Source organism: Lolium rigidum, chromosome 3 (assembly GCF_022539505.1).
Source record: "Lolium rigidum isolate FL_2022 chromosome 3, APGP_CSIRO_Lrig_0.1, whole genome shotgun sequence".
In the NCBI taxonomy this organism is placed as follows: domain Eukaryota; kingdom Viridiplantae; phylum Streptophyta; class Magnoliopsida; order Poales; family Poaceae; genus Lolium; species Lolium rigidum.
This window is the reverse complement of record NC_061510.1, coordinates 330,628,409-330,653,384: the sequence shown is the minus strand read 5'-3', so window position 1 is coordinate 330,653,384 and position 24,976 is coordinate 330,628,409. Positions and strand designations below refer to the sequence as shown.

The 24,976-nt window shown below is 46.0% G+C and overlaps 2 long non-coding RNA genes across 2 annotated transcripts; both read left to right on the top strand.

Annotated features, from left to right (window-relative positions):
- Positions 1 to 5,696: 5,696 nt before the first annotated feature.
- On the top strand, positions 5,697 to 7,215 carry LOC124703869. The gene is made up of 6 exons (XR_007003379.1): positions 5,697 to 6,172; positions 6,354 to 6,469; positions 6,558 to 6,639; positions 6,719 to 6,827; positions 6,915 to 7,063; positions 7,161 to 7,215. It is a non-coding gene; the product is annotated as an uncharacterized LOC124703869 (long non-coding RNA).
- Positions 7,216 to 23,785: 16,570 nt separating this feature from the next.
- LOC124701070 lies at positions 23,786 to 24,631 on the top strand. The gene is made up of 3 exons (XR_007001909.1): positions 23,786 to 23,808; positions 23,898 to 23,957; positions 24,417 to 24,631. It is a non-coding gene; the product is annotated as an uncharacterized LOC124701070 (long non-coding RNA).
- Positions 24,632 to 24,976: the final 345 nt, after the last annotated feature.

Sequence of the window (24,976 nt, the reverse complement as noted above, 5' to 3'; positions counted from 1 at the left end):
AATTATGCCTCCGACAATAAACTTGTCATGTAACACACATGTGAACTGCTCAAGTTCCTTGGAAATGGACTATATCTCATGAGCCTGCTCAACAATGGAGCGCTCATCAATCATCTTATAGTCATAGTATTGCTCCATGACATATAGTTCACTGCCCGCGTCGGAGACCCCAAACTTAATCTCAAGCGCATCCCACATGTCCTTGCCCGTAGTGAAGGACAAATATGAATCAACAATATTCTCACCAAGAACACCGATAATAGCATCGCTTAAAAGAGTGGTGGCTTCCTCGAAAGCTTTCTCGCAGAGAGGAGTAAGCTCTCCTTCATGCTTGGCTTTATTTGCATCAAAGCATCTCATGGTTGTGAGCCAGAGAATTGTTCTAGCGCGCCATCTCTTAAAATTCATGCCCTCAAACGGAGGTGGCCTTAGAGACATAGCAAAGCCAACAGGGAAAAAGTACCTACGATAAGGTTCTTGGATTGTTAGAAATATAAGCAATTTTACGAATAAAGTAACCAAGAAAAACAGTAGATAAAACATGGCTAGAAATAAAGGATTGAAACTAGACATGACATCTAATAGAGAGTAGGAGAAAAACAAAACTACATAAGAGAGTAGTACTATAATGTTTACTAGGAGAATGAGAAGAACATACACGACAATGGAAGTAGAGCCGTTCACGTTGCCGTTGTTGTCACCTATGTTGTCGTAGAGGCTGGTGATGTACGAAAATAAGCCCTCGTCGGGGAAGAGCTCGTCCAAGTCCGTGATGAAGATGAAGCCAGTAGTCGCACAGAGCGTTCCCGAAAAACCTTATCGCCGCTCTCCCGTATAAGATCACAAGAGACGGGGTTTCGGAGGCCGAACCAGGTGGCTATGCGATTTTGTGTGTGTTTTTGGAGAGGGGCAACCCGAAAATGGTGAATGGAACCTGGGTGCGCGCGCACCCATTTACGAAAAGTTCAAAAAAATGCTATTCAAAAGTTTCCAAAAAATTTCAAGTAAATTTTTACATGTAGATATTATGTTGATACTTACTCGTGTGTGTTTTCACGGAAAAATACCATTGTGTATGACCTACACAAAAATGACAAAATGCAAATTCCTATTCCTGTGAATAGTACAAATTCCTGTTCACTATTCTCATTTGGACATTTTGTCATTTTTATGTAGGACACACACAATAGTATTTTTTTCGTGAAAACTCACACGAGTAAGTATCAACATAATATGTACATGCAAAATTTTACTTCATATTTTTTTGAAACTTTTAAATAGCATTTTTTTTGAACTTTTTGTAAACGGGTGCGCGCGTACCCAACCTCTCTTTTATAGGCACACATGAGACATTCCCGCAAACCACAAGTGGAGCATCGGAGGAGCGTGTGTACGAGCTCTCTTCTCATACTCATACCACAAGTGAAGCAGCCCCTTATAAGGAGATTCAAAACTCTCTAAACTAGCAAGGTGGAACTAAACTTTTGTCCCACACTTTGCCTTGCATGAATGGGCCACATGGGTCTTTGGGATTTTCAAGAATTGTGGATTATATTGTATGGGCTTCGGCCTATATTACACAAAATTCCAAATTTACAACTTATTATTTGTTTTCATGTATCATTTTTTTTTTTTGCGAAACACGCTACAATCAAAGACGCTCATACATACACGCACAAACTCACCTCTATGAACGCACATACACATAACCTACCCCTATGAGCACCTCCAAGAGTCTGCGTTGAAGAACTGATCCGGCGCCTCACTGTCGACGGGAACGTCGCCTTCCACTGAAAAATATTCCACCTTTATGAAATATCAAAGTGTCAAGGAATTTGAACTCTGGTGGGCTGGGGGTGCCACTGCTCTCCTAACCATCCAACTAAAGGTTGGTTGTCTTCTTGTATCAAATCTTTACCATGCATTGGTAGCACTCTTGAGCACTCTTGCACCGACAGTGGTTGTAACAGTAGAACCTTTCTCATCCATTTTTATTTGGCCTATGGTTCACTTTGGTCCGTTCGAATCAAGAAGGTTAATCGGGCAAATCTATCTAATGCGATATGCCAGAGTTGCAATGTCTCGTAGGTGAACCCAGAGCAGCTTCGTGTCTTTGTAAATCCTTAGTGCAAGTGCAAGCTCTCGTACTTCTACTACTATATACTTCCTAGAGATATTCACTGAGTTCTAGTAGCTTTTTTTCGGTTGGAAAGGATTTTTTGGGGCTCTATTTTCGACCCATTTTTCTCGCGGCCTAAATTTGAAATGGCCAAAAATAGAGCCCCAAAAAGCCCTTAAAAAGTTAGTGCTGTATCAAGCCCAAGTAAGAAACTATCAACAGTAGGTTAGTGCTTATACCCTAAAAAGTACAAACAATTCACATATTTGTTGTATCCGTACCCGTTTCCTCCTATTAACCACCCGCACCCCCCCAAGCCCCGGTTTGTCCAAAAATAGGAACAATGTTAGATTTTTTTGAGACAAAGGAACAATGTTAGTGACTATGGCAACATCACCCTAAATGCCGGTGAGGCTCTATCGTGCTTATTGAATCGTGAGTGTATTACTTGTTTAAAATGGTCTTTACACAAAATCTTTGTTTTATCAGCCAGAAGCTTTTCAATGCATCCGCTATTATATATACTATATATAAAGGCTGGCTGATTTCAAGCGCTCTGGACAGCTGAACCTCATACGGCACTGTTCACAAGCTATTTTTTGCCAATCAAAACACGACACAGTTGGTAGGATGCTACAGAAACAGAGGTGAACAGTGCTGAACAGTGTCGTGAACAGTGCCGGTGGATAAACAGTACTCGATGAACACTGCCGGTTGCCATGAACAGTGCTATCAGCAACCCACACGTATGAAAGAGTGCCGATTTTTCTCCTTTTGCGGTAATTTTCCAACACAATATTTGACAAAAAAATAAAAAATTTAATATATTTTTCAAACATTTGCACCGTTTAGACCAAATGTTCAAATGTGGATATTTAGTGCAGTAAAAAAAACTCAAAAAAAATGCCGCCACGAGCGCGACGGTTTTTTCCCCTCTCTCGCGACAAAAATAGAAGTTCGACAATTTAATATATTTTCAAAACATTCGCGCTATTTGGAGCAAACAGCCAAATACGGATATTTAGTGCATGTAAAACAAAACTAAAAAATATACCACCATGGGCGCGATGGTTTTTTTCCCTCTCGCGGTAATTTTTCGACACAACTTCCCACCAAAAAAAATCGACAATTTAATATATTTTTTCAAACATTTGCGCCGTTTAGAGCAAATGTTCAAATGTGGATATTTAGTGCATTAAAAAAACTAAAAAAAAATGCCGCCACGAGCGCGTCGGTTTTTTCCCCTCTCTCGCGACAAAAATAGAAGTTCGAACAATTTAATATATTTTCGAAACATTCGCGCTATTTGGAGAAAATAGCCAAATACGGATATTTAGTGCATGTAAAACAAAACTAAAAATATACCACCACGGACGCGACGGTTTTTTCCCCTCTCGCGGTAATTTTTCGACACAACTTCCCACACAAGAAAAATTCGAAAATTTAATATATATTTACCGCATATTTGCGCCATTTAGAGCTAACGGACAAAAGCGGATGTTTGGTGCACTTTCAAAATACACACAAAAAAAATGCCCCACGGGCGCGGCGTGCCGCCGCGCCAAAGCCTACTAGTACCCTATATAAAGGCTGGCTGGTTTAGGACGCTCTAATTGATTCTTCATAGCCTCCTTCTGATTTAGATCTCTTCAACGCAGCCACTCGCGTCACCATTGGCAACGGAGTCAAGGCCTCCTTCTGGTATTCTTCATAGCTCCATGGCACCCCTCCAAAGGACCTTGCTCCGCTGATTTTTAAGGCTTCCAGGAGGAAGAATCGAACGGTCCAGGAGGCGTTGGCTGATCACAACTCGGGTTTCGGATATCGTGGTCGACGAGCTTCTCGCTTGAGCACCTGGAACAATACGTTCGCCTATGGAATCTTCTCGCCGAAGTCCAACTTGATCCAGATTCGGAGGATTCCATCACCCGGTCTTTGACCCTCATGGTTGCTACTCGGCCACTCCGCTTACAAAGTCCAGTTCCTTTCGGCTCTTCCTTGCCGGCTTGGGAAAATTGTCCGGAAGACCCGGGCCCCTCCGAAGTGCCATTTTTTTGCGTGGCTCGCCGTCCAAAATCGCCTTTGGATCGCCGACCGCCCGGCAAAACGGGGATGGCCTCATCCCTCCACTCCGGCTCCGCAGATGCTCCCCGAGACGGCTCGGCACATCTTCTTTGAATGTCGTTTCTCCAAGCGCGTCCCGGACCGCGGCGGCCTCCTGGCTCTCTTGTCCGGATCTTATGAGCAGCCTTGGAGAAGGTAGAGCCAAGGTCATTGATTATTGGCGGGCCATCACATCGACCACTACCTCTTCTCCCAAAGGGCTGCGATCTCGCGGTTATTCTCATCACTTGGGAGATATGGAAGGAGAGGAACGACCGCGTTTTCAACAATAAATCATCGCTGCCTTCGGTCGTCATGCACAAGATCAGGGAAGAAGGAAAAGATTGGATCCTGGCAGGTGCCAAGAGCCTTGCGGATTTGATTAGCTGAGTTGTTTTCTTGGCGGAGTTTGGTCCACCTTTTTTCTGTTTTTGGCTCTTGCCATGTACCTGTTTGCTTCTCCTTTATCAATATAAGGCAAAAGCTTTTTTGCCCGTTTCAAAAAAAAAAAAGATTCTTCATAGCCTATTTATCCACTCCATCCTCCAGCGATTGTCTGACACGTAACCGTTATTTTTTTTTCCACCCCATCGTTTGCTACTTTGCTGGCCTTCCTCCACTCCTTCCTATTTACGCGTCACTTTTTTTTGGCAGATGGCAACCGGCAACCGGTTGCTGGCCTTCCTCCACTCCTTCCTATTATTGTGGATCACTTCCTTCTGGTTTCTTCAGTCAAAGCGTTGGTGGTCAAAGCGGCGCCCATCCCCAATCTCTCTTCTCTCATCTTCTGTCTTCCTTTCATTGCCGCCTGCCTTCTTGGGATTATGCCCCCTATCCCTCTCCGTCCGCAATTCCGCCTATAGAGGCAGCTGTTTCTGTAGCACACCATCCTCTCTTTCCTGGGAAGATCTTGGTGTTCTCCTCCCCTTCCAGAGGTGGTACAGGGCCTTGGCCCCCTCCTCTCCTTCCCTAGGCAGTGCGCTTATGGGAGGAGCCGCCGCGGCCACTCATCCCCCGTGATCAGTAGGTGGAGGAGATGATGATGTGTGTGTGGTCGCCTGAGGAGTAGCTACATTGGTTCCTGCCTTCTCCATCGTGCCTCGAACTCGTGCTTGGTGGTGCCGTCAGGGAACTCACTCCCATGGAGGGCGCCGTCCGGAGGTATCCCACACACCCCACAGGCAACACCTTTGTGCGCCACTACATAGCCTCCATACTGTGTTGATCATCTTCTCAGTCAGCAACGATCCAATAAGCTTCCTGTTTCACGAGTCTTCCCCTCCCCTGTAGGAAAATAAGCGAAAATAAGCAGTGCCTTGTGGTGTTGATCATCCCATGGACAAAGAGGAGCTTGCTTTCAGGATCTGTCAACACATTGAAGCCAGCTCCTCGCCGGTGACAAAGCCATGGTAGGTACTGCATGAGTTATGGATATGCATAGTATGCTCATGATGATATCACTGGCCTGTTCACTTTCATAATTTTTTTTTGTAATAACATGTCCATGTATTTAAACAATTTTGGCAAACGATGTTTCAGAATTCTTTTCCAAGAGCTCCAACTATTTTCCCATATATGAGGCGTCCAAATACAATATGGCGTGAAATTGCTATTTGGTGTACCATTATTTTATTAGTCCATATAATTTCCATGCATGATTGTGCTTTTATCCAACCAAGTTAATACATATTTTTGTTATAGCCGAGGCAAGTTAGTTAATGTGATATTCCATATATGTTTACTAAAACTGTAGTATATTGTTTACCCTTTTTTATCAGATTGATTTCTTAATACAGCAGTATTGCCATAAGATGTAATGTTGTCACACGTATCTCATCGATTATCCATTTGGTATTTGTTCTTCCAGCTTTTAAAAGACCAGCTGTATTTCCCTTGCATGGTGATATACACCAGAGAAGAGGAAAAGTGACCCACAAGTATAAATCCTTGGTAACTAGGACTTCTTTTCTGCTACTGTATAAAATTACCTACCTCAATATACTATTTGATTGACAACTCCAGGTTACTGAAGCACGTCTTTTCTTCTAAAAAAGTATGGCAAGTTAATTTGCACTAAATGCAATTTATGATATATATATGAACCTTGAACTTTTCCCATGGATCAATTTAGGGAGCAGCTAAAAGATGGTTCGGTCTAAACTTCAGAAAGTTTCATTGTTGCTGATGCATGGAAAAGGTTTTCCCATGGATCAATTTAGGGAGCAGCTGAAAGTTCTTATTATTCAGGTATATTTCATCATGCATACATCAATAAAATGTATATAGCAGCTAAATGGAGTGTATGATTATACTTACAGTACTATTGCCGCTGCAGGAGTGCTATCTTTCAAGAGTACATCCTTCACATGTTGGTATGTCAATATACCTGTTTCAGAAATATCTGATATGAAAGACAGGTACAATGCATAAACCACTAGATCCAATATACTAACATACATGTTATTTACTAACCATGTGTGTGCAAATTTGTTGCAGCCTCCAAGATCACCCACATGAGCTAGATAGGCAGGGGAGAAAATAAAGACCTGAGCCAATAGAGACAACACTATATGCTCTAGCTAAAGAACCAATAGAAACTATTTTGGTGAACATCTTTCCATTAATATGACTATCAATATAATATGCTTATATCTGAACAAAGCTAATGCATTAATGACACACGAGGAAAAAGTTACAAGCTGGAAATTGTCGTGACAGAAGTAAAGAATGTTCAAGACTGCGTGCTCATGTCCTGTAAAGATTGCTGAAAGAAGACATCCTAACGGAAATGTCTACAAATTCCCGAAGTGGCCATACATATTACATAGAAGGAAAGCACAGGTAAACTACTGTACAGTCTTCTAAGACAGATTACTCACATAAAACTAATGATTTTCTCTCATGTGAATCTAATAATTAATCCTTACAACATCGACAGGTACAAACTATCCGCTAACTGAAAGGATGTCAAGCCCAACGAGGTGACTAAAGAAATAATTTTGGGCGCCAATGGCACTACACTCAGAGGCCAGAAAGCTGTCCTAGGTGTTGCAACTATCAGAGGAAGGACCGATTATATGCTACCAGATGCCAACAATATAACCTTTCATGTTTGAAGGTCCGAATTGATTAACAATGCCAGTCGAGCGACAACATCCACAACTAACTCCAAAAGTTCAGAAAATACAGACAAATCCATAGTACTCAATTCCTCTGAAGGTATAGTTGATCCACAGGAGAGTAGCAGAAAATCAGACACTGCACCTACCACAGATGTCATGCAGCCAACACTTTCAGACCCAGAGAAGGTAAATAAAATAAACCAGGTAATATCTTCCTTGATTTATCTATTGAAAGCTTAACTTATATATTACTTCCAGATAGAACTTAGCCATCATTGTACATTTTTTTTTGTTCAAGGATACAAACTCTACAACAGGAGGAAAGGGAAGGAAGAATGAAACCGCACCTGCAACATCAACCAAGAAAAGGTGCATTTCTGCAACAAACCAGGACTAGCTATCCTTACATTAAAGACTCATAAGTTATCTATTTTCACGTACCATGGCTTATGAGAAGAAGAAACCAGCGAAAGAACGCTACTTCGGCTGCTTTGAACATCGAGGACACCCTTTATGGCACAATTGATCTATCTACTGAATAACTATGTGCTAATCTCCAAATGTGCTCCTGTGTTTTATTAAAACTCAGTTCTTATATGTGCTACTCTCTTCATGTATCGCTTTGTTTGCCAGTGGCAAAGTACTGCTTATTAATAGTGAGTGCTATGTTTTTTTTTTTCCTGTTGCTATCCTCTGCATCTTCTGTTCTTACATTTCCTCTTATCCTTCTAATCAATATACTTAGCAATAACCTATGATGTTTGTATAATTAGGTTTTCTTCTATATTCCCAGTTCTTCTCCAGCAGCCAGTCCATTGAAGACAAACTTCGGTTAATTAAGCGAAATGTTAATAAAATTTAGCATTTCTACACATGATACTACAGAGCTTCCCATTCTATGCTACGGTCAGCCTTATGATTTCTGTACTTCATGTTATATAGTATATATTTATAGTCAGTCTATGTGCTGAAATCTTCTGTCTTCAATTCTTTATAATGCTTCTTATCGTTTCAATTAGTTTTCTTGGTAATGATTGGGATATCTGTGAAATTAGTTCCTTCTACTTTTCTAAAAATATATTCGTCTGACTACTGAAGATAAAGCTTTAGCAGATCAGGCAAACTAGAAATACAATTCAGAAAGCAACGACTACTTTCTTTCAAGTTTTACTATTGATTTTCTTCAATGCAACAATTTCTGTTAACATGTGCACAAAATGGTTTAGCTATTATAAAAACCAATAGCAACATGGAATCATTAGGCTACTGTCAAAATGACAATGGTATGTAGCTTCGCCTGCACGTCTGAACATACATCACACAAGAAAGAACAACTTACAAGTATTCTCTGTCCTACATTGACATTTGAGAGTTGAGACACACCTTTTTATCATCAACCTGATTGAAAAAGCTTATTTTTTTTCCCTTACCAGTATTCTCTGTCCTACATTGACATTTGAGACCGTTGACACTTGATGTTGAAATACTGTCACATGGTAAAAGAATATAGCGAATTACCTAAGCACTTGGACCATGCCTGAGCCTGCATAAGAGTTATAGCTTCATATTCTTTCTTGAGGTGTACATGAATCTCTGAATCACAGAACTGAATTGACCTTCCTTAAAACGCCAGATTCTGTTTCTTCATCTAGCCGAGAGTAAGAGCGTCAACTTCAGAGTGCTGTAGCTTAATTTGGCAGCACACACACAGTTCCATACTTCTGATTTACTTGCCTGAGATTTACATTGGTAAGGTCAAGGTGGCAAAATAAAAAATAAGCAGATTGTCTGAACTGAGCATACTATTGTGCATGAGTACGGAGAAATAATATTCATTCAAAGCTACAGGTGAATGTTCACATATCATTTCTGCTGTGTTGTGTATGGATAGAGGAAAAACTGAACCCCACATATCACTATCCACGAAGTGACAATTATGAAGAGATGCAGGCCAAGAACCAAAAATGAATATGGGGATTCACCACAGCTGCCGCTGCTCCCTGTGCATGGCCCGATGGTGCAGCTTTTTCTTATTTCTGATCTGAATTAAGGGGAGTGAAATGCATGGGGAGAAGCAGCTTACTGCAGCGTTGCCGGGAGAGAATGGTGCTTGACATATCCACGTAGCATAGGCAGCTGCACGCGCACGGCAGAGCAGCCAGTCGGGGCCGCCGTCAAGTGACTGCTTGCCCTTGATTTGTCCCCTACGGCTCTCCGACCACCGATGCCTGCTACCAACGAGGAATTCCTCTTCCCTCAGGAACTCGCCGACGACGTTGGCGATGCCGACTGACGGGATCTTGCCTTGCAACAGAGCTCCGTCGCCGTAAACGCCCAGTTAATTGCCACGGCCGCGTTGGTCGGCCGTCAGCAGGAAGGTGTGAGACTGGCTAGCCGATAACACGGCGGGCAGCGCACAACAACGGCTCGACCTGCGCGCCGGCTAGCACGGCGAAGGACGCAACAAGGCGGCGGCCATGCATCGATTAATGCCGGCGGCGCCTCGCGTAATGTTCGCTGCTTAATTTCTTTCAGTCTCCGGTTGCTTTGGTCGCTGGTGGTGATTGCTGACCGCTTGCTCTGTCCACTCTGTTCTTTCCCTATCGTCTTAGGGTGTGTTTGGTAGGTCGGGTCTACCCAGAAAATCTCCTCCCAACCGAGATTTTTGGACCATCTAGTGTTTGTTAGGTCGGATCGGCCGCCTCACCACAAAAAATGAGCTCTCAGTCCTGCCCGGTAGAGAAGTCCAAATCGAGCTTCTCTCCTCATCCCGGTTGAGCTCATCCCGTAAAGAACTGTAGCGTGGCCCGCGGCACCCCCAAGACCCCCACCCCACAGGTCATTCTCCCCAAATCCTCTCTCTCTTATCCCTGCATCGCACCTCACGACGACCCAGTGTCGTGGCAGAGCCAGCTCTGCCTCCTCCCGCCGATCACCTCGTCGTCGAGACGTCGACCGCCCGCCACTGCCTCGGCCTCGCGCCACCATGGCCTCGGCCGGCCGCCACTGCCTTGGCCTCGCGCCGCCATGGCCTCGGCTGGCCGCCACTGCCTCGGCCTCGCGCCGCCATGGCCTCGACGGCCTCGGCCTCGTGCTGCCACGGCCTCGGCCACGCGCCGCCTCTCGTCGAGCACCCGCCACGGCCTCGCACCGGCGGCTCCTCTCATCGGCGGCCGCTCCTCTCGCCGGCGGCGGTTTCTCAGGGGCCCGATTGCTTTTCGTTTTGGCTTTTAGGGACCTGATTGCTTTTAATTTTTCTATTCAAGGTTCTTTGTGTAAAAAAATCGGACCAGCTCGGTTGAGCCCAGATTGCCTCACCAAACACCATCTCTGTTCAGAATGTGTGAGCACACCCGATCTACCAAATGTGTGGTAAAATCTCACCTGAGCTTGTATAAGGTTAGCTTGTATGGGTTGAGAATGTCTTTCTCTAGTGACCCGGGCTAACAAACACGCCCTTAGCCTCTAGCAGTTTATTTTTTTGAGCTCAGCCTCTAGCAGTTTCGTGAGAATTAAAAAAATGGTTGAAAGACTGTAAGAAAATATAAACTCAAGAAATGAAGTTGCTGGCATTGATGGATCACATATGGACTATATTCGCTAGCGCAGCCCATCTACCCAGCCCACCAATATTGCTACCAAATTGATCCAGCGGTTCATAGCCATTCGGCCGGCTTACAAAGTAAGAATACATCATACATGGACCAAAATTGCTAGGGCACTCATCGTGCAAAAGGTCACCGGCGCGGCGTGCGCCGCGCTGACGCCTCCTAGTTTACTTTGAAGGACAGTGGATAACTACATATCACATCATCAATTTCTCGTGCGTGTGGATCTCCTTGTGACATATATATGGGAATTTCCACATACAAATTAACTAGTCTTCCACGTCTTCCCCACCTCCTTCCTCGCTTCGCCGCATAGTATTACGACCTGATGTAGAAGTAGCAGCAGGTGGTCAATTCTTCCGGGAGTGTGCACCTGTTTGATGGACTGTAGATGAGAGTGCAGAGCAGTGTCGTTTGTACAATGGGGTCATCAGGCAAATAATTAATTAAAGTTGAGACTTATATTAATATTAATTAATAGCTATTGGAATTAAGAAACAGTAATATATATCCGAATCACAACTTTCTCTCCATCAATTTTAGGCTTAGCAATAATGATCATGTTCTGATAATCTGAGAGCCCAAATCATCTAGGCTATCATCACACACCGAAAATTCGACCGTATAGTACATGGTCTGTATCTTCAAATCATGGATAAGTGGAACAACAGGTTTGAGCGGTACTGTCTGCTGGTTACTTATGTACACATTCTATAGCGTCCTATATATTAATTGCTCGAGCAGAAATGAGACAAAAAGAAATCAAGATCGTCTAATTGTTTCCTACAAAGAAAAATAATACGAGTAATAGATGAAGCAGATCCAGTCAATGTAGCATGGAGGGTATTGTAATATGACGTGCTCACCTAGTCACCATCTAAACAGAGCAGAGCAGAACTATAGCCCCCATCTCCTCACTTAGCTCGGTAGTACCATCTTGCCGACGTTGACGTACTGGCGAGCACACAAAATGAGAGGGCATCCCACTGCATTCCCATCCATGAGGCGTCGCTAAACTAAATCATCTATCCTCTCGTCAAGATAAATCCTATCAAGTTACCTGGAGATAATAATCTGCCAGACGTTCTAAATGCCCATATGCTGGCTCTGCTCTTTTATTTTGGAGAAATCAAAGCAGTATCGGCAAACTATATTAGAAACCATAGTTTTAGTGTCAATACCGGACAGAAAATGTGATCAGAGAGTTCATGGATTATTTAAGAGGGATCAGAGTTTAGTTTCACGTGCTTAGCTCTTCAATCTAGGTTGCAGTTTATTCATCTAATACAGAACTGTAAGGAGATGCTGCGGTTTAATATGAAGGAAATAAAAATATGGTATTGTTGTTAACAGACAGAGAGTGTAATTGTGATTTCCTAATCATGCAGATTTTAACGTATTCCCTTGCACATTATTTGTTGTCTTTATGCATAAATGTTCATGTGAAATACCATTTGTAGGCAAGAGAACAGTCAGCACATTAATTTCTGAGCAAGTTCATAAAATATTTGATTGTGCCGAACTCAGTATATTTAAGAATAGTACGGAAACCGCAACAAATAACCATCCACACACTTTTTAACATTACAGAAATCCTCGCATAGTATAATCTTACCAAGCATCATGTGAGGCAGGTCTGCTTATCTCACCTCCATCCCCTGGTGTTATTTGACAACTTCCACAAGCCAATCCTCTAATCGCTGTTTTACACCGGAAAACAAAAAATGACCGCAAATTATAATAAGATTACCAGTAGGCACAATATTATTGCAACAGTGACAAGCGACAGAGAAATAAAGAAATGGGCAATCACATAAAACAGACAAGCTGACCTTCCCTAAGCTATACCGATCTCAAGGTATGATAGATCTCCAAGTGCCACTTCAGGATGAGGTAGCCACAATGTCACATTGACAACATTGCACTGTAGGTGTTTTTTAAATAAAGAATCTACATGATGCAGAAGATACAGAAACATGATACTCTATAGAAGGTGATGAAAACATCACCCCCGTCTATGATGTTCAGGCGTGATCTTGTTGGACCTTGTTTGGCTTCTTGGAATGAGCTAATACAAAGATTAGACTCTGTCCAGCTGCTACAAGGTTCAGACGAGTTCCGCTGGAATCTCACAAAAAATGGGGTATTTTCTGTTGGGTCCATGTACACAGTCTTAATTGAACCCAGTCATCCAGTAATAAATTATAAATCCATCTGGAAGATGAGGATACAACTGAAAGTAAGGTTTTTTGCTTGGTACCTTCGTCGGGGAGTTATTCTTATTAAAGATAACCTTGCAAAGCGGAATTGGCATGGTTGTAAGAAGTGTGTTTTCTGTCACGGAGATGAGACAATAAAACATTTGTTCTTCCAATGCCAGTTCGCGAGATCTATATGGTCAATCATTCAGATAGGTTCTACCTTATACCCTCCGGAAAGCATTGCAAACATTTTTGGCAATTGGTTAAACGGAGTGGAGGTTAGGTTTAAAGTCCTTATCAGGGTGAGAGCGATTGCCGTCATATGGTCGCTTTGGCTATGTAGAAATGACAAGGTTTTTGATAATAAAAATTCTTCTCTTATGCATGTTATCTACCGATGTACGGCGTTACTCCGTTTATGGTCGTCGCTGCAACGATCGGAGAACCGCGACCTTTTTACGGAGGTGTATTCACGATTGGAGGAAACGGAGAGGGAGTTTATTACCCAACATGGGTGGCTGCATAGTCGAAGAATCTTGCCTGTCTAGTGTTTTGGTCTTGGCAGATTTAATACTCATGTAATTTTGTTTTTTCGATGGTTTTGAGAACAAAAACGGCTGTGTGCATCCCCGTTATGCAGAGGCCAGGTGTATTGCTTAAACTTGAAATAATAAAGCGCCCTTTACCGAAAAAATGACACAGAGCATTTTCAAACTTTGCAATTGCAACAAACAGAAAAACAGAACACATGATGCCACAAGTATTAATACAATACTATATAGATTTATGATATTTCGAATGATCCTCTATGGCCTTAAGAAATACTATATATTTATAATATTTCGGATATGTTACTGTTGGGCCACTTCAGATTGTTGATTAAAGTTCCACTAACTTATTTTTATTAGTGGGGAAGCACAAATACAGAGAAGCAAAGTAGGTACACATAGGACTGGAAAGCAGTAAGATATAGGCCACAGTATTACATATTAAGCGTCGAAGTATATCAAACATGTTTATTCAGTTTAAATAATAACCTACATGTACAACTCCACCACTTATGTTCATATCTTCATGGGTGCTATAAAAATCTCTACGAACTACAAATAATTTCACAACCTTATGTAAACTGAAGTCATGACCAAAGATTCTCTACCGACGTGAGATCATGCCTGCAAAATTACACCAAGCATCAAATACTTCCTCCTGGATAACTAAGTTCCAAAATTCAGACTAGACTGCATACAGATCTGACAAGTTCCAGCAAGTAAATGACTCATTAGCTAATGGTAAGTTCTGAAAGGGAGGTAATACAAAATGGATTCATGTAATGCCAAAAAAAAATCTAGTAAACTTGGCCCAAAGCTTACAGATTTGGCTTTTCGCCCGCTCCTTTGGTTTTCGTTGCTCATGGTTTTGCACCTTTCAGCTGATCTTAGAGCTTTTTACCTAATTTCTCATCCTGCTATATCAATCCTAAAGATGTATAAACTGCAAGATGATAAAAAAGGGAATACCCTATGAAACTGAAAGTTCCCTGCAACAATATTAGTGAAGTATTACCAAACATGTGAGGCGCGTTGAGGCTAAACATCAAGAAATACATGAATGATTACCAAATCTGACTGTCGTCTCAACACCACGTGGTGCTTCCATCGGTCTCGTCCAGCGTCATAGGGTGCTAGACATACTAAGAGCATCTCCAGTCGCGTCCCCTAAACCGTCCCCCAAAGCGATTTGGGACGCGCCGGACAAACAAACGTTCCCAGCCGCGTCCCCAAAACCGTTTTTTGTTCGGCGCGGCCCGATACGGTGTCCGGCGCCCTGAGCCCGTCCCCGTCCCACAGGGGACGCACCGGGGACGCCGGACACACCGAAAAGCGAGGCGGGGAGTGGTGGGGCCGCGTCAGCGGCATAATAAATTTTAACCTAACCGTCGCCGACCTCGTGACGGAAGTTATTGGCGCGCAGCGACGGTGTAGTTCCCGCAGAGGCGCAGCGACGCGTCTCGTTAGGTTTAGTTTTTTTTGCAGTTTGGGTGACTGGGTGTGCCCTCGAGTGTTCTTTCTTGGCAGCGAACACACGAAACCTTCGATGCACGGCTTAGTTAGGTTTAGTTTTTTTGCAATATTTTATATTTGTGTCAACCATGGTTCAAACTATGTATTAGTTTGTGGAAAACCATATTCCAATTATGTCTTGGTGTAAACCACGTTCCCAATTATGTATTAGTTTATGAAATATTACTTCTCTTTATTGAAATAAAAATGTAAAAAAACGAAAAAGAGTATTTTAATGTTTGGGGGCGGCGTTTGGGGACGCGGCTGGGGAGCGACGTCCCCCAAACGCGGCACGAACGAAACACGTCCCCCGAATGCTCAATCCGGCGCGCTTTGGGGGACGGTTTGGGGGACGCAACTGGAGATGCTCTAATATCCTTGTTCTAAGGCATGGCGTTCAAACCTGGTCTTCTGCTTCGTTTTCATTCCCACAAAACTTCGCCTTCAACCGCTGCTCCTATCTCCATTACTGTCAGGCCACATCAGAAAACACTGTGTAAATGACCAGGGCGCTAGGCGAAGGCGGTTCCTGGCAGGTCAGGCTGTACCTAGCTTACTGTATGCCTAGAATCTTCAATCCGAGCAAAGGAGCATTCATGATAAGAGCCAGCTAATAAACTGGAACATGATGCGGATATAACATCTAAAGGGGGCCTCACAGGCGTTTGGATTTTGGGCCATTCGATCGAGGTGACGTGGCACGATCTCGACCGGCCATTCGTCCAGGGCGCGAGGCCCTCCCGCAGACCCACATTTTATCCATGGGTCACTAAAAAGCCCGCCTAGCCCGACCACGGTTGGGAAACCTTAGCCGTTTCTCCCAATCCCCGCGCGCGACTCTCCCCCAATCTTGTGCCTGCTCGCCCCCGCGCGGCCACCACTCCATGGGCGCGGAGATGTCCGGCTCCATGCCCATGCCCGCCTCCGGGACGTGGACGCGGGAGCAGGAGAAGGCGTTCGAGAACGCGCTGGCCACGCTGCCGGTTCCGGACGACGAGGCCGCCATGTGGGACGCCATCTTTACCGCCGTCCCGGGCAAGATGCCCGAGGAGGTCCGACGCCACTACGAGCTGCTCGTCGAGGACGTCGACGGCATCGAGGCCGGCCGCGTGCCGCTGCTCGTCTACGCCGGCGACGCCGGGCCCGACGACGGCGGGGGCTCCGGGGGCGGGGGCGGGAAGAAGGGCTCGGGCGTCGACAAGGGCTCGTCCAAGTCCGCCGAGCAGGAGCGCCGGAAGGGGATCGCCTGGACCGAGGACGAACACAGGTTCGCTCCTGCCCTTTTCCTTTCCGTTGACCGAATTGTCACGACCACGGCAGAGCCTTAGGCGTGCGTGCGCCATCAGGGACCTGTGGGTGTCCTGGTGATGGCGTGAGGGGTGTGTGTGTAAGTTAAGCGTGGGCCCATGGAGGTCAGGAGCGTGAGTCTGCAGTTTATAAGCAGAGGGTTGTAACCAGAACAAGACAAGTAAGAAGAATAGAAACGGAAGCAAATTCTCCTCGTCCCCAGCTCTCGCTCTTTCTTCTTCTTCCGCACGGAATATCCATTTCGTGTGCAATCTTCTTTCCCTGGCAATCATACCAGGAAGGGAATATTACAGTGGTATCAGATTCAATCGATTCGAGGGCGCGATCGCTGTGTGTGCGTACTTTCCCCTCCGATCTCGAGTTGTAATTCCTGGGCCGGGTTGCGATTGGGTGAAGATCTTCGATCTGATCTCGATTGCGGTAAATCCTCACCTTGGTTGACTCAATCGTGCACGGGGACACCACGGCGCCGTCCAAGGCATCCGCACAGACGCGGGCGATTGTGGCGGCGATGGGGGAGGCGGCGGCGGCGACAGCGGAAACGCTGAAGCAGCTTCAATCGAGCCTCGATCTCCTGCACGGGGTTGTCGCGGGAGTGGACACGGCGCAGCAGCAGATGCGGGCGCAGCTCGACCACCAAGCAGCCGCGATCGAGAGCAGCGCCACCAAGCACGACGACACCACGCGCATCCTGCAGGCGTTGATGGCGCAACTGAAGATCGGCGAAACGGGGGTCGCGGACAAGCCTCCACCAGCGGACGAGGAACCAGATCCTGGTGAGATGCTGAACTCCGGTACCTCTCATCTCTTCCACACGAAGGCCAAGTGGACGGCGAACACTGCTGGAGCATCCTCAAGCACGGGCGCAACAGAGGCGGAGCGTGGTTCTGAGGGCTTTCTGGCTGGCGGGGGCGGAGGTGGTACTGGAGGCGCGGGAGGAGGTAGATCGGGCGGCGCAGGTGGCGGTGAGTTTGGGGGCGCAGGTGGCAGTCGACTGGGAGGTGCAGGAGGCGGTGAGTTTGTGGGCGTGGGTGTCGCTCGAAATTATCATGGAAACACGGAAGGTGGGGGACGACAACAGATGCCCAAGATGAATTTTCCTCGATTCTCAGGCGAACATCCGCGCATATGGAGAGATCAATGTCTCGATTACTTCCGAGTGTTCAACATCAGCCCTGCTCTCTGGATGACCACAGCAACACTTCACCTGGATGGAAACGCAGCAGTCTGGTTACAAGCATACAAGCAGACACATGACATAAGAGGCTGGCCCCAATTCATTACTGCAATTGAGGCAGAATTTGGAGGTGATGACCAGCGCAAATTCATGAAGGCCCTGCTGCAACTCAAACAAGGTGGTACGGTAGAGGAGTACATACAGGAATTTCAGAAACTGGTGTACCAGGTGTCCATGTTCAATCCACACTACGACACAAATTTCTTCATCTCACAGTTCATCAAGGGGTTGAAATTTGAGCTGAGGGGTGCTGTGGAGGCCCATATCCCGGATACTCTGGAGCGAGCTTACCTCATAGCAAAGGTTCAGCAAGAGGTCCTTGACGCTGCACCTAGGAAAGCTCAGAGACAATACAATCGAGGGGACATTCCTGCAGTTCGCATTGATGCTGCTCCCAAGGCACCGTTGAAGATGGGCACGGGCGACCTGTGGAAGGACCGACAACTAAGGGAGTATCGGCGAGCCAACGGGGAATGTTTCAAGTGCGGGCTTAAGTATGATCCAACACATGTCTGCGGACAGAAAAAAGCAGCAACCCTTAATGCTATGGACACTGAAGATGGCCCGGTGATGTTAGCCGAAGAAGTGCTGAACATGCTTGAGATGCAGGACATGGCGGAGGCACAACGCCTGAGTCTGTCGATCCATGCCATGGCAGGATCAGAGGGGGCAGAAACTTTGAGGCTGCGTGCGTTGGTGGGTAACCAAGTCTTCATTATTCTGGTGGACTCCGGCAGCAGTGGGTCGTTTATCCACTCTCAACTCCTGGAGAAAGCAAATTGCACAGTACAGGAAGCTCCTACAGTGGCGGTCAAGGTTGCCAACGGCGAATATATGCACTCCACACAGATAGTGCCTGACTTTACTTGGTGGTCTAATGGCGCTACTTTCGTGACACCCATGAGAGTGCTTGATCTGGGCGCATATGATGCAATTTTGGGAATAGACTGGTTGAAGAAGCATAGTCCTATGACAACGGATTGGAACAGAAAATTCCTCTCTTTTCCTTACAATGGGAAACAAGTGACATTGCAAGGATTGCAGGAATCCACAGCCACGTCGGTTAGGGAAGTCACAGTCGAACAAGTAGCAAAATGGTCCAAAGGAAACGACATTTGGGCTCTGGCAGTAGTGCAAGTCGACGGCTCTGTTCATACAATTGCAACTGATGCCATGCCAGCAGAGATACAACAACTGGTGGAGCAGTTTCAGGTGGTTTTCTCTGAACCCGTGGAGCTACCACCAGCCCGGGATTATGATCATGCTATTCCTCTCAAGGCAGATGAACCACCAGTAAATGCAAGGCCATATCGGTATTCCCCGGCACACAAAGATGAAATCGAACGGCAAGTCGCTGAGATGCTCAAGGCAGGAGTAATTGTGCGCAGCATGTCTCCCTTCGCTTCACCAGTTCTTCTAGTCAAGAAAAAAGATGGGAGCTGGAGGTTTTGTGTGGATTATCGCCGGCTAAACGAGCTCACCATCAAGAACATTTTTCCAATGCCTATCATTGACGAGCTATTGGATGAACTAGGTGGTGCCAAGATATTTTCCAAGCTGGATCTGCGGGCTGGGTACCATCAGATCAGAATGCTGCCAGAAGACGAGATGAAAACGGCATTCAAAACCCACCAAGGGCACTACCAATTCCGTGTCATGCCATTCGGTTTGTGCAATGCACCTGCCACATTCCAATGCGTTATGAATTCAGTGCTCCAGCCATGCCTTAGGCGATCAGTGCTAGTGTTCATGGATGACATCCTCGTCTATAGCAAGTCCCTCGATGAACATGTACAACACTTGAAAGAGGTGCTCCAGCTACTCAAGGATAACAAACTGTATGTCAAGGCTAGTAAGTGTTCCTTTGCCTGTGACTCCTTGGAGTATTTGGGTCATATAGTGTCAGCGGCAGGTGTGGCCACAGATCCCACCAAGACAAGAGCGATGCAGGATTGGCCTCTACCAACTAACATCACAGAACTGCGGGGATTTCTGGGGCTGACAGGGTACTACCGGAAGTTTGTGAAGAATTATGCAATCATTGCACGCCCTTTGACCACCTTGCTGAAGAAGAAAGGGTTTCTCTGGAATGATGCAGCTACTGAAGCTTTTCAAGCACTAAAAACAGCAATGGTAACCACTCCAGTCCTTCAACTTCCGGATTTCAACACACCTTTTGTAGTGGAGACGGACGCATGTGACTCAGGCATTGGTGCTGTGCTCATGCAAAATGGACATCCACTGGCTTTCCTGAGCAAACCTTTAAGCGCGGTGCACAAGCATTTTTCAATCTATGAAAAGGAGTTCCTCGCCCTACTCATGGCAGTCGACCGGTGGCGCCCTTATTTGCAGAGGAATGAGTTCATTATTAAAACTGATCACGCTAGCCTGTGTTTCCTGGAAGACCAGAATCTGCATTCACCTCTGCAGCGCAAGGCAATGGCGCGACTGATGGGACTACAATTCAAGATTGTCTATCGTAAGGGGGCAGAAAATCATGCAGCGGACGCACTGTCGCGCGTGGGGCACTTGCTAGCCATCCAAACCTGCTCATCCGCGCAACCAGCATGGCTACAGGAAATTGCCAATTCCTATGCCACGGATCAAGACGCCCAACGGCGACTAGCTGAGCTGGCCATCGCCAGCCCGGACGAACACGGCTATGAGCTGACCCAAGGCATTATCAAGCGAAATGGCCGAGTGTGGGTAGGAGCAAACTCTGCCCTTCAGACCAAAATCATAGCAGCCCTGCATGCAAGTGCTGTTGGAGGCCACTCTGGAGTTCAAGCCACCCACCAGCGTGTCAAGAAGTTGTTTGCCTGGCCTGGGCTGAAAGTGGCTGTCGCGGAATTTGTCAGTCAGTGCGACACCTGCCAGCGTGCAAAACACTCCACAAATCATCCACATGGGTTGCTCCAGCCCCTGCCGATACCAGAGGGCGCTTGGCAGGACATCACAATGGATTTCATAGAAGGGTTGCCGCTGTCGGACAGAGCAAATTCGATTCTAGTAGTGGTGGATCGGTTTACCAAATATTCCCATTTCATCCCTCTGAAGCACCCCTACACAGCACCTCAGATTGCACGAGTGTTTGTGGACAATGTGGTCAGACTACATGGTATGCCTCGCTCCATTACTTCTGATCGTGATGCCATTTTTACCAGCAAATTCTGGAAGATGCTGTTCCAACAACCGGAGCCAAACCGCAGTTCACTACCGCCTATCACCCTCAAACAGATGGACAGAGTGAACGAGTGAATCAATGCCTGGAGATGTACCTGCGATGCATGGTGCAAGATGCTCCGAAGGAATGGAAGAAATGGTTGACAACTGCTGAGTTCTGGTACAACACCACAACACATTCAGCGATTGGGTGCTCACCTTTCAAGGCACTATATGGGCATGAACCGAATCTGGGCACTATTCCGGCGTTGGCAGGAGATCACCGAACCAGGAGTAGCGGACATGGTAGCTGAACGAGCCTTACAAGATGAGCTGCTCAAGAAACATTTGGTCGCAAGCACGGAATCGAATGAAGATGTATGCGAGATAGGCAACGCACAGAGAAAACGTTCCAAGTGGGTGACAAGGTACTCCTCAAACTTCAGCCATATGCACAAACAACTGTGGTGAACAGGCCTTATCCCAAGCTGGCGCACAAGTTCTTTGGTCCTTATACCATACTGGAGCGTATCGGGCAGGTGGCGTACAAACTGGAGCTGCCGAGTGAATGTAGGGTGCACAATGTTTTTCACGTCTCCCAGCTGAAGGAGTACAGGCCGGATTTTACACCAGTATTTTCCGAACTTCCTCCATTGCCACTGCTTGACTCCAAGGAAACAGAACCAGAGAGAGTACTGGATAGACGCCTCATCAAGAAAGGGAATACTGCAATCGTGCAAGTGCAAGTGAAGTGGACAGGCATCCCAGCAGAGGCGGCTACTTGGGAAGATTGGAACACGCTGAAGAGTCGATTTCCAGCAGTTGGTGCTTGGGGACAAGCACAGTTTCTAGGGGAGGAAGATGTCACGACCACGGCAGAGCCTTAGGCGTGCGTGCGCCATCAGGGACCTGTGGGTGTCCTGGTGATGGCGTGAGGGGTGTGTGTGTAAGTTAAGCGTGGGCCCATGGAGGTCAGGAGCGTGAGTCTGCAGTTTATAAGCAGAGGGTTGTAACCAGAACAAGACAAGTAAGAAGAATAGAAACGGAAGCAAATTCTCCTCGTCCCCAGCTCTCGCTCTTTCTTCTTCTTCCGCACGGAATATCCATTTCGTGTGCAATCTTCTTTCCCTGGCAATCATACCAGGAAGGGAATATTACACGAATTTTGCGGGAACGCTGATGCTGTACATAGATGCTTGATTGACCTGCTCTGTCGGAAATTCCGATTGGTTAATTGATCCGTGCATTGGAAATTTGATGCTTGCGTACTTTACCTGCTCTCGTGGTGTGATTGCACCGGCGCTCGGAGTCAGTGGAGCTCTTCCTTTGTGTGCCCCTTCGTGTATTGAGAGATTAGGCTATGTTCTGTACGAGATTTTCTTGCTCTGACAGAGGAGCAAACATAGTTGCGCTGATATGGCTTACCCAGGAGCTAAAAGGTCGGGATTGCCTGATTGGGGATTCTGCTGATCAACTCGTGTTGATTGGAAATTTGCTCTTTAGATGCCCATGCGCCTGGGCGACGGAGCCGAGCGCGCGCCTGAAGACAGCGGCGGCGAGTGCCGCGCCTGGGCGACTGCGGTGGCGAGCACGCGCCTGGAGATGGCGGCGGCGAAGGCGCGCCTGGCGACGACGGCAACGCCTCTCCTCCAATCCCCGCGTTAGTCCTCTCTCCCCAATAACCACTCCTCTGGCTGTCCCCGTCTCCACCCCTCCTTCTCCTTGCGCGTGCGGCGGCTGCCGGCTCCATCCCCGCAACCAGCTTCTCTCCCTCCACACGTCCCTCTCTGGAACCGCCGGCGCGGCCGATCTCCGGCAGGGGCCGCTGCCGCGGGCAAGGGCGGCGCGACCGTCCCCCGCAGGGACGGCATGGGAGGGAAGCGCGGGCGACCTCCACAGGCCCTCGAGCGCGCGGTGGATCCACGAGGGAGATGGACCGGGGAAGAAGGCAGTGGGGCTGTGGTGGGCGTGTAGCGGCAAGGACAGGGTCGGCCGGCGAGCTGCGAGGCGACGGAGGAGGCAGAGAATAAGAAACGGCAGCTACCATAGCATAGTTTCTCTCTCTCTCTCTGTGGTTGTGCGAGGACTTAAAAAAAAGAATGGTACAACGATGACTTGCATATGAGTTTCCATCGGGGCAGAGGTACGAGTGGAGGCAGACTCTTCCTGTTTGATTTTGGTCCCAAAACATTTCATATAGCGTGTGCAAGATCCAGTTTTTTCCTTTGCGTACAACGTGTTTGACTAAAATCCTACATAAAAGTAATGTATGTAAGATCTATATTCCATCTAGCTAGCTGTTCGTAGTTTTGCAATTAAGGTGGGCATGGATGTTTTATACATCTTGTGTTCCCTTTTAGCAGTGGCGGCGCGTCTCAGGGGCCATACTGGGCCCTGGCCCGGTCTTCCCACGAAATTCCAACCTATATGTTGCACAACATTTGGCCCAGATGTGTACAATTGCTGTCCAATAAGCTTGCTGGCCCGGTCTTCAGTTTGGGCCACGCTCTGCCACTGCCTTTTAGGTGTGCATCTCTTCCTAACCGGTTATATCCTGTTTGTGCTAGGATTTGTAGTGTCTCCATGATATACACACAAGACAAAGGTTATTTTAATGAGCCATATTTTGTTTGGTTAATTTCTCAAGTGATTGAACTGTGTGTTCATTTATGTTCATGAAGTCCTTAATATTTCGCGATGTTGCTTGATGCATCTGGTTGCATGATTAAGCTTATCAGTAGCATTTTTTTTTATTGCAGAGAAGAAGGAAAATGATCACTAGAAGGCTTAAATCATTCAGGTTCCTCCTTCCCAGGTTCTCTGATTCTCTCAAGATCCCATCTTGTTGTATAATCTGTGGAAAGAATATCACAACGGTGGCTTGCCCGGTAACAGACTCGAGCAAAGACTTAGATTGAGCTCTTAACTTGGTGGATTTACTTAATGCACTAACACTACACCTGTATGTGTTATCTAGAGTTTCACCTCTAAGCTTTGAACTTGAAGCTGCATTGAAGTTGGCTAGATATTTGTGCAGGTGAGTTTTCCCAACTCATGGGTGTATCGCCAGTTCCCCTTTTCCATAATTTTTTCAGTTAATTCATATGGAATGAGCAGCCTAATATCTCTGTTAATGTTTGTCTGTCTTTTTAGTAAAATATAATTAGTTGACTGGAATTAAGTATAAGCTCGCAAACAATAATTTTGAATGAGGAATACCATGCTTAGGATGAAGCTATTGATTAAAGTATTATGTATTTCTTTATCAATTGACAAGGAAGTATCAGATTTATTAATGGGCATTGTAGATGGTGCTAAGGCTCTAATCGATGCCGGTGACCGATTGATACCGTATATAATTATCAACACCTATGTTCCAATGCATATGGTTGTTCGGTTTCTATTACTCCCGTCATGTACTCGTTTTTAATTTTGATTTGTGAGATTCAATTTGGGTTGTAATTTTCAGTCACGTGTTGATGAGTTACTTGTCCAGGTCCTGCTCCCTGGCATCTCGGGCTATCGCTGTTGGCATGGCGGTCTCATCACCATCAGGTACCAATGTAAAGAATGTTGTATTCTCTACAGACTGAGCTGGCTTTTCCCAATTTTCTTCATGTATATACCTATGAATATTTGCTAAAGAGGAGCTTGTAGAATCATCTCTCTCTTCATCAGCTTGCAACATCAATTATCTATATTTGAGCTATACAGTTTTACCTCATGATGTTTCATGTTTCAGGTTCAGTGGTTCGAAGAAAATGAGCTGAGTATGTGTTTCCGATTTTTGAGAAAAAGATCAAAACATTTGTGTGCATATCGAGTGAGACAAGTTTATTTATCTCGTATCGAGTTGTTTTGGCAGATGTTTGTGATAGATTCTGGTTATTGGAACTTCAAATCTATAATACGCTTTAGTTATCTTTTTGTATTTCACCTGTCCTTTGAGGCTTGGATGTATCGCTGCCTATAATTTTGGGTGTGATTGTATTTGCCTCGTAGACAATGAATAATTGATGTTTAAAGGTATTGATCCACTCTTGTGTGGGTTAGCTT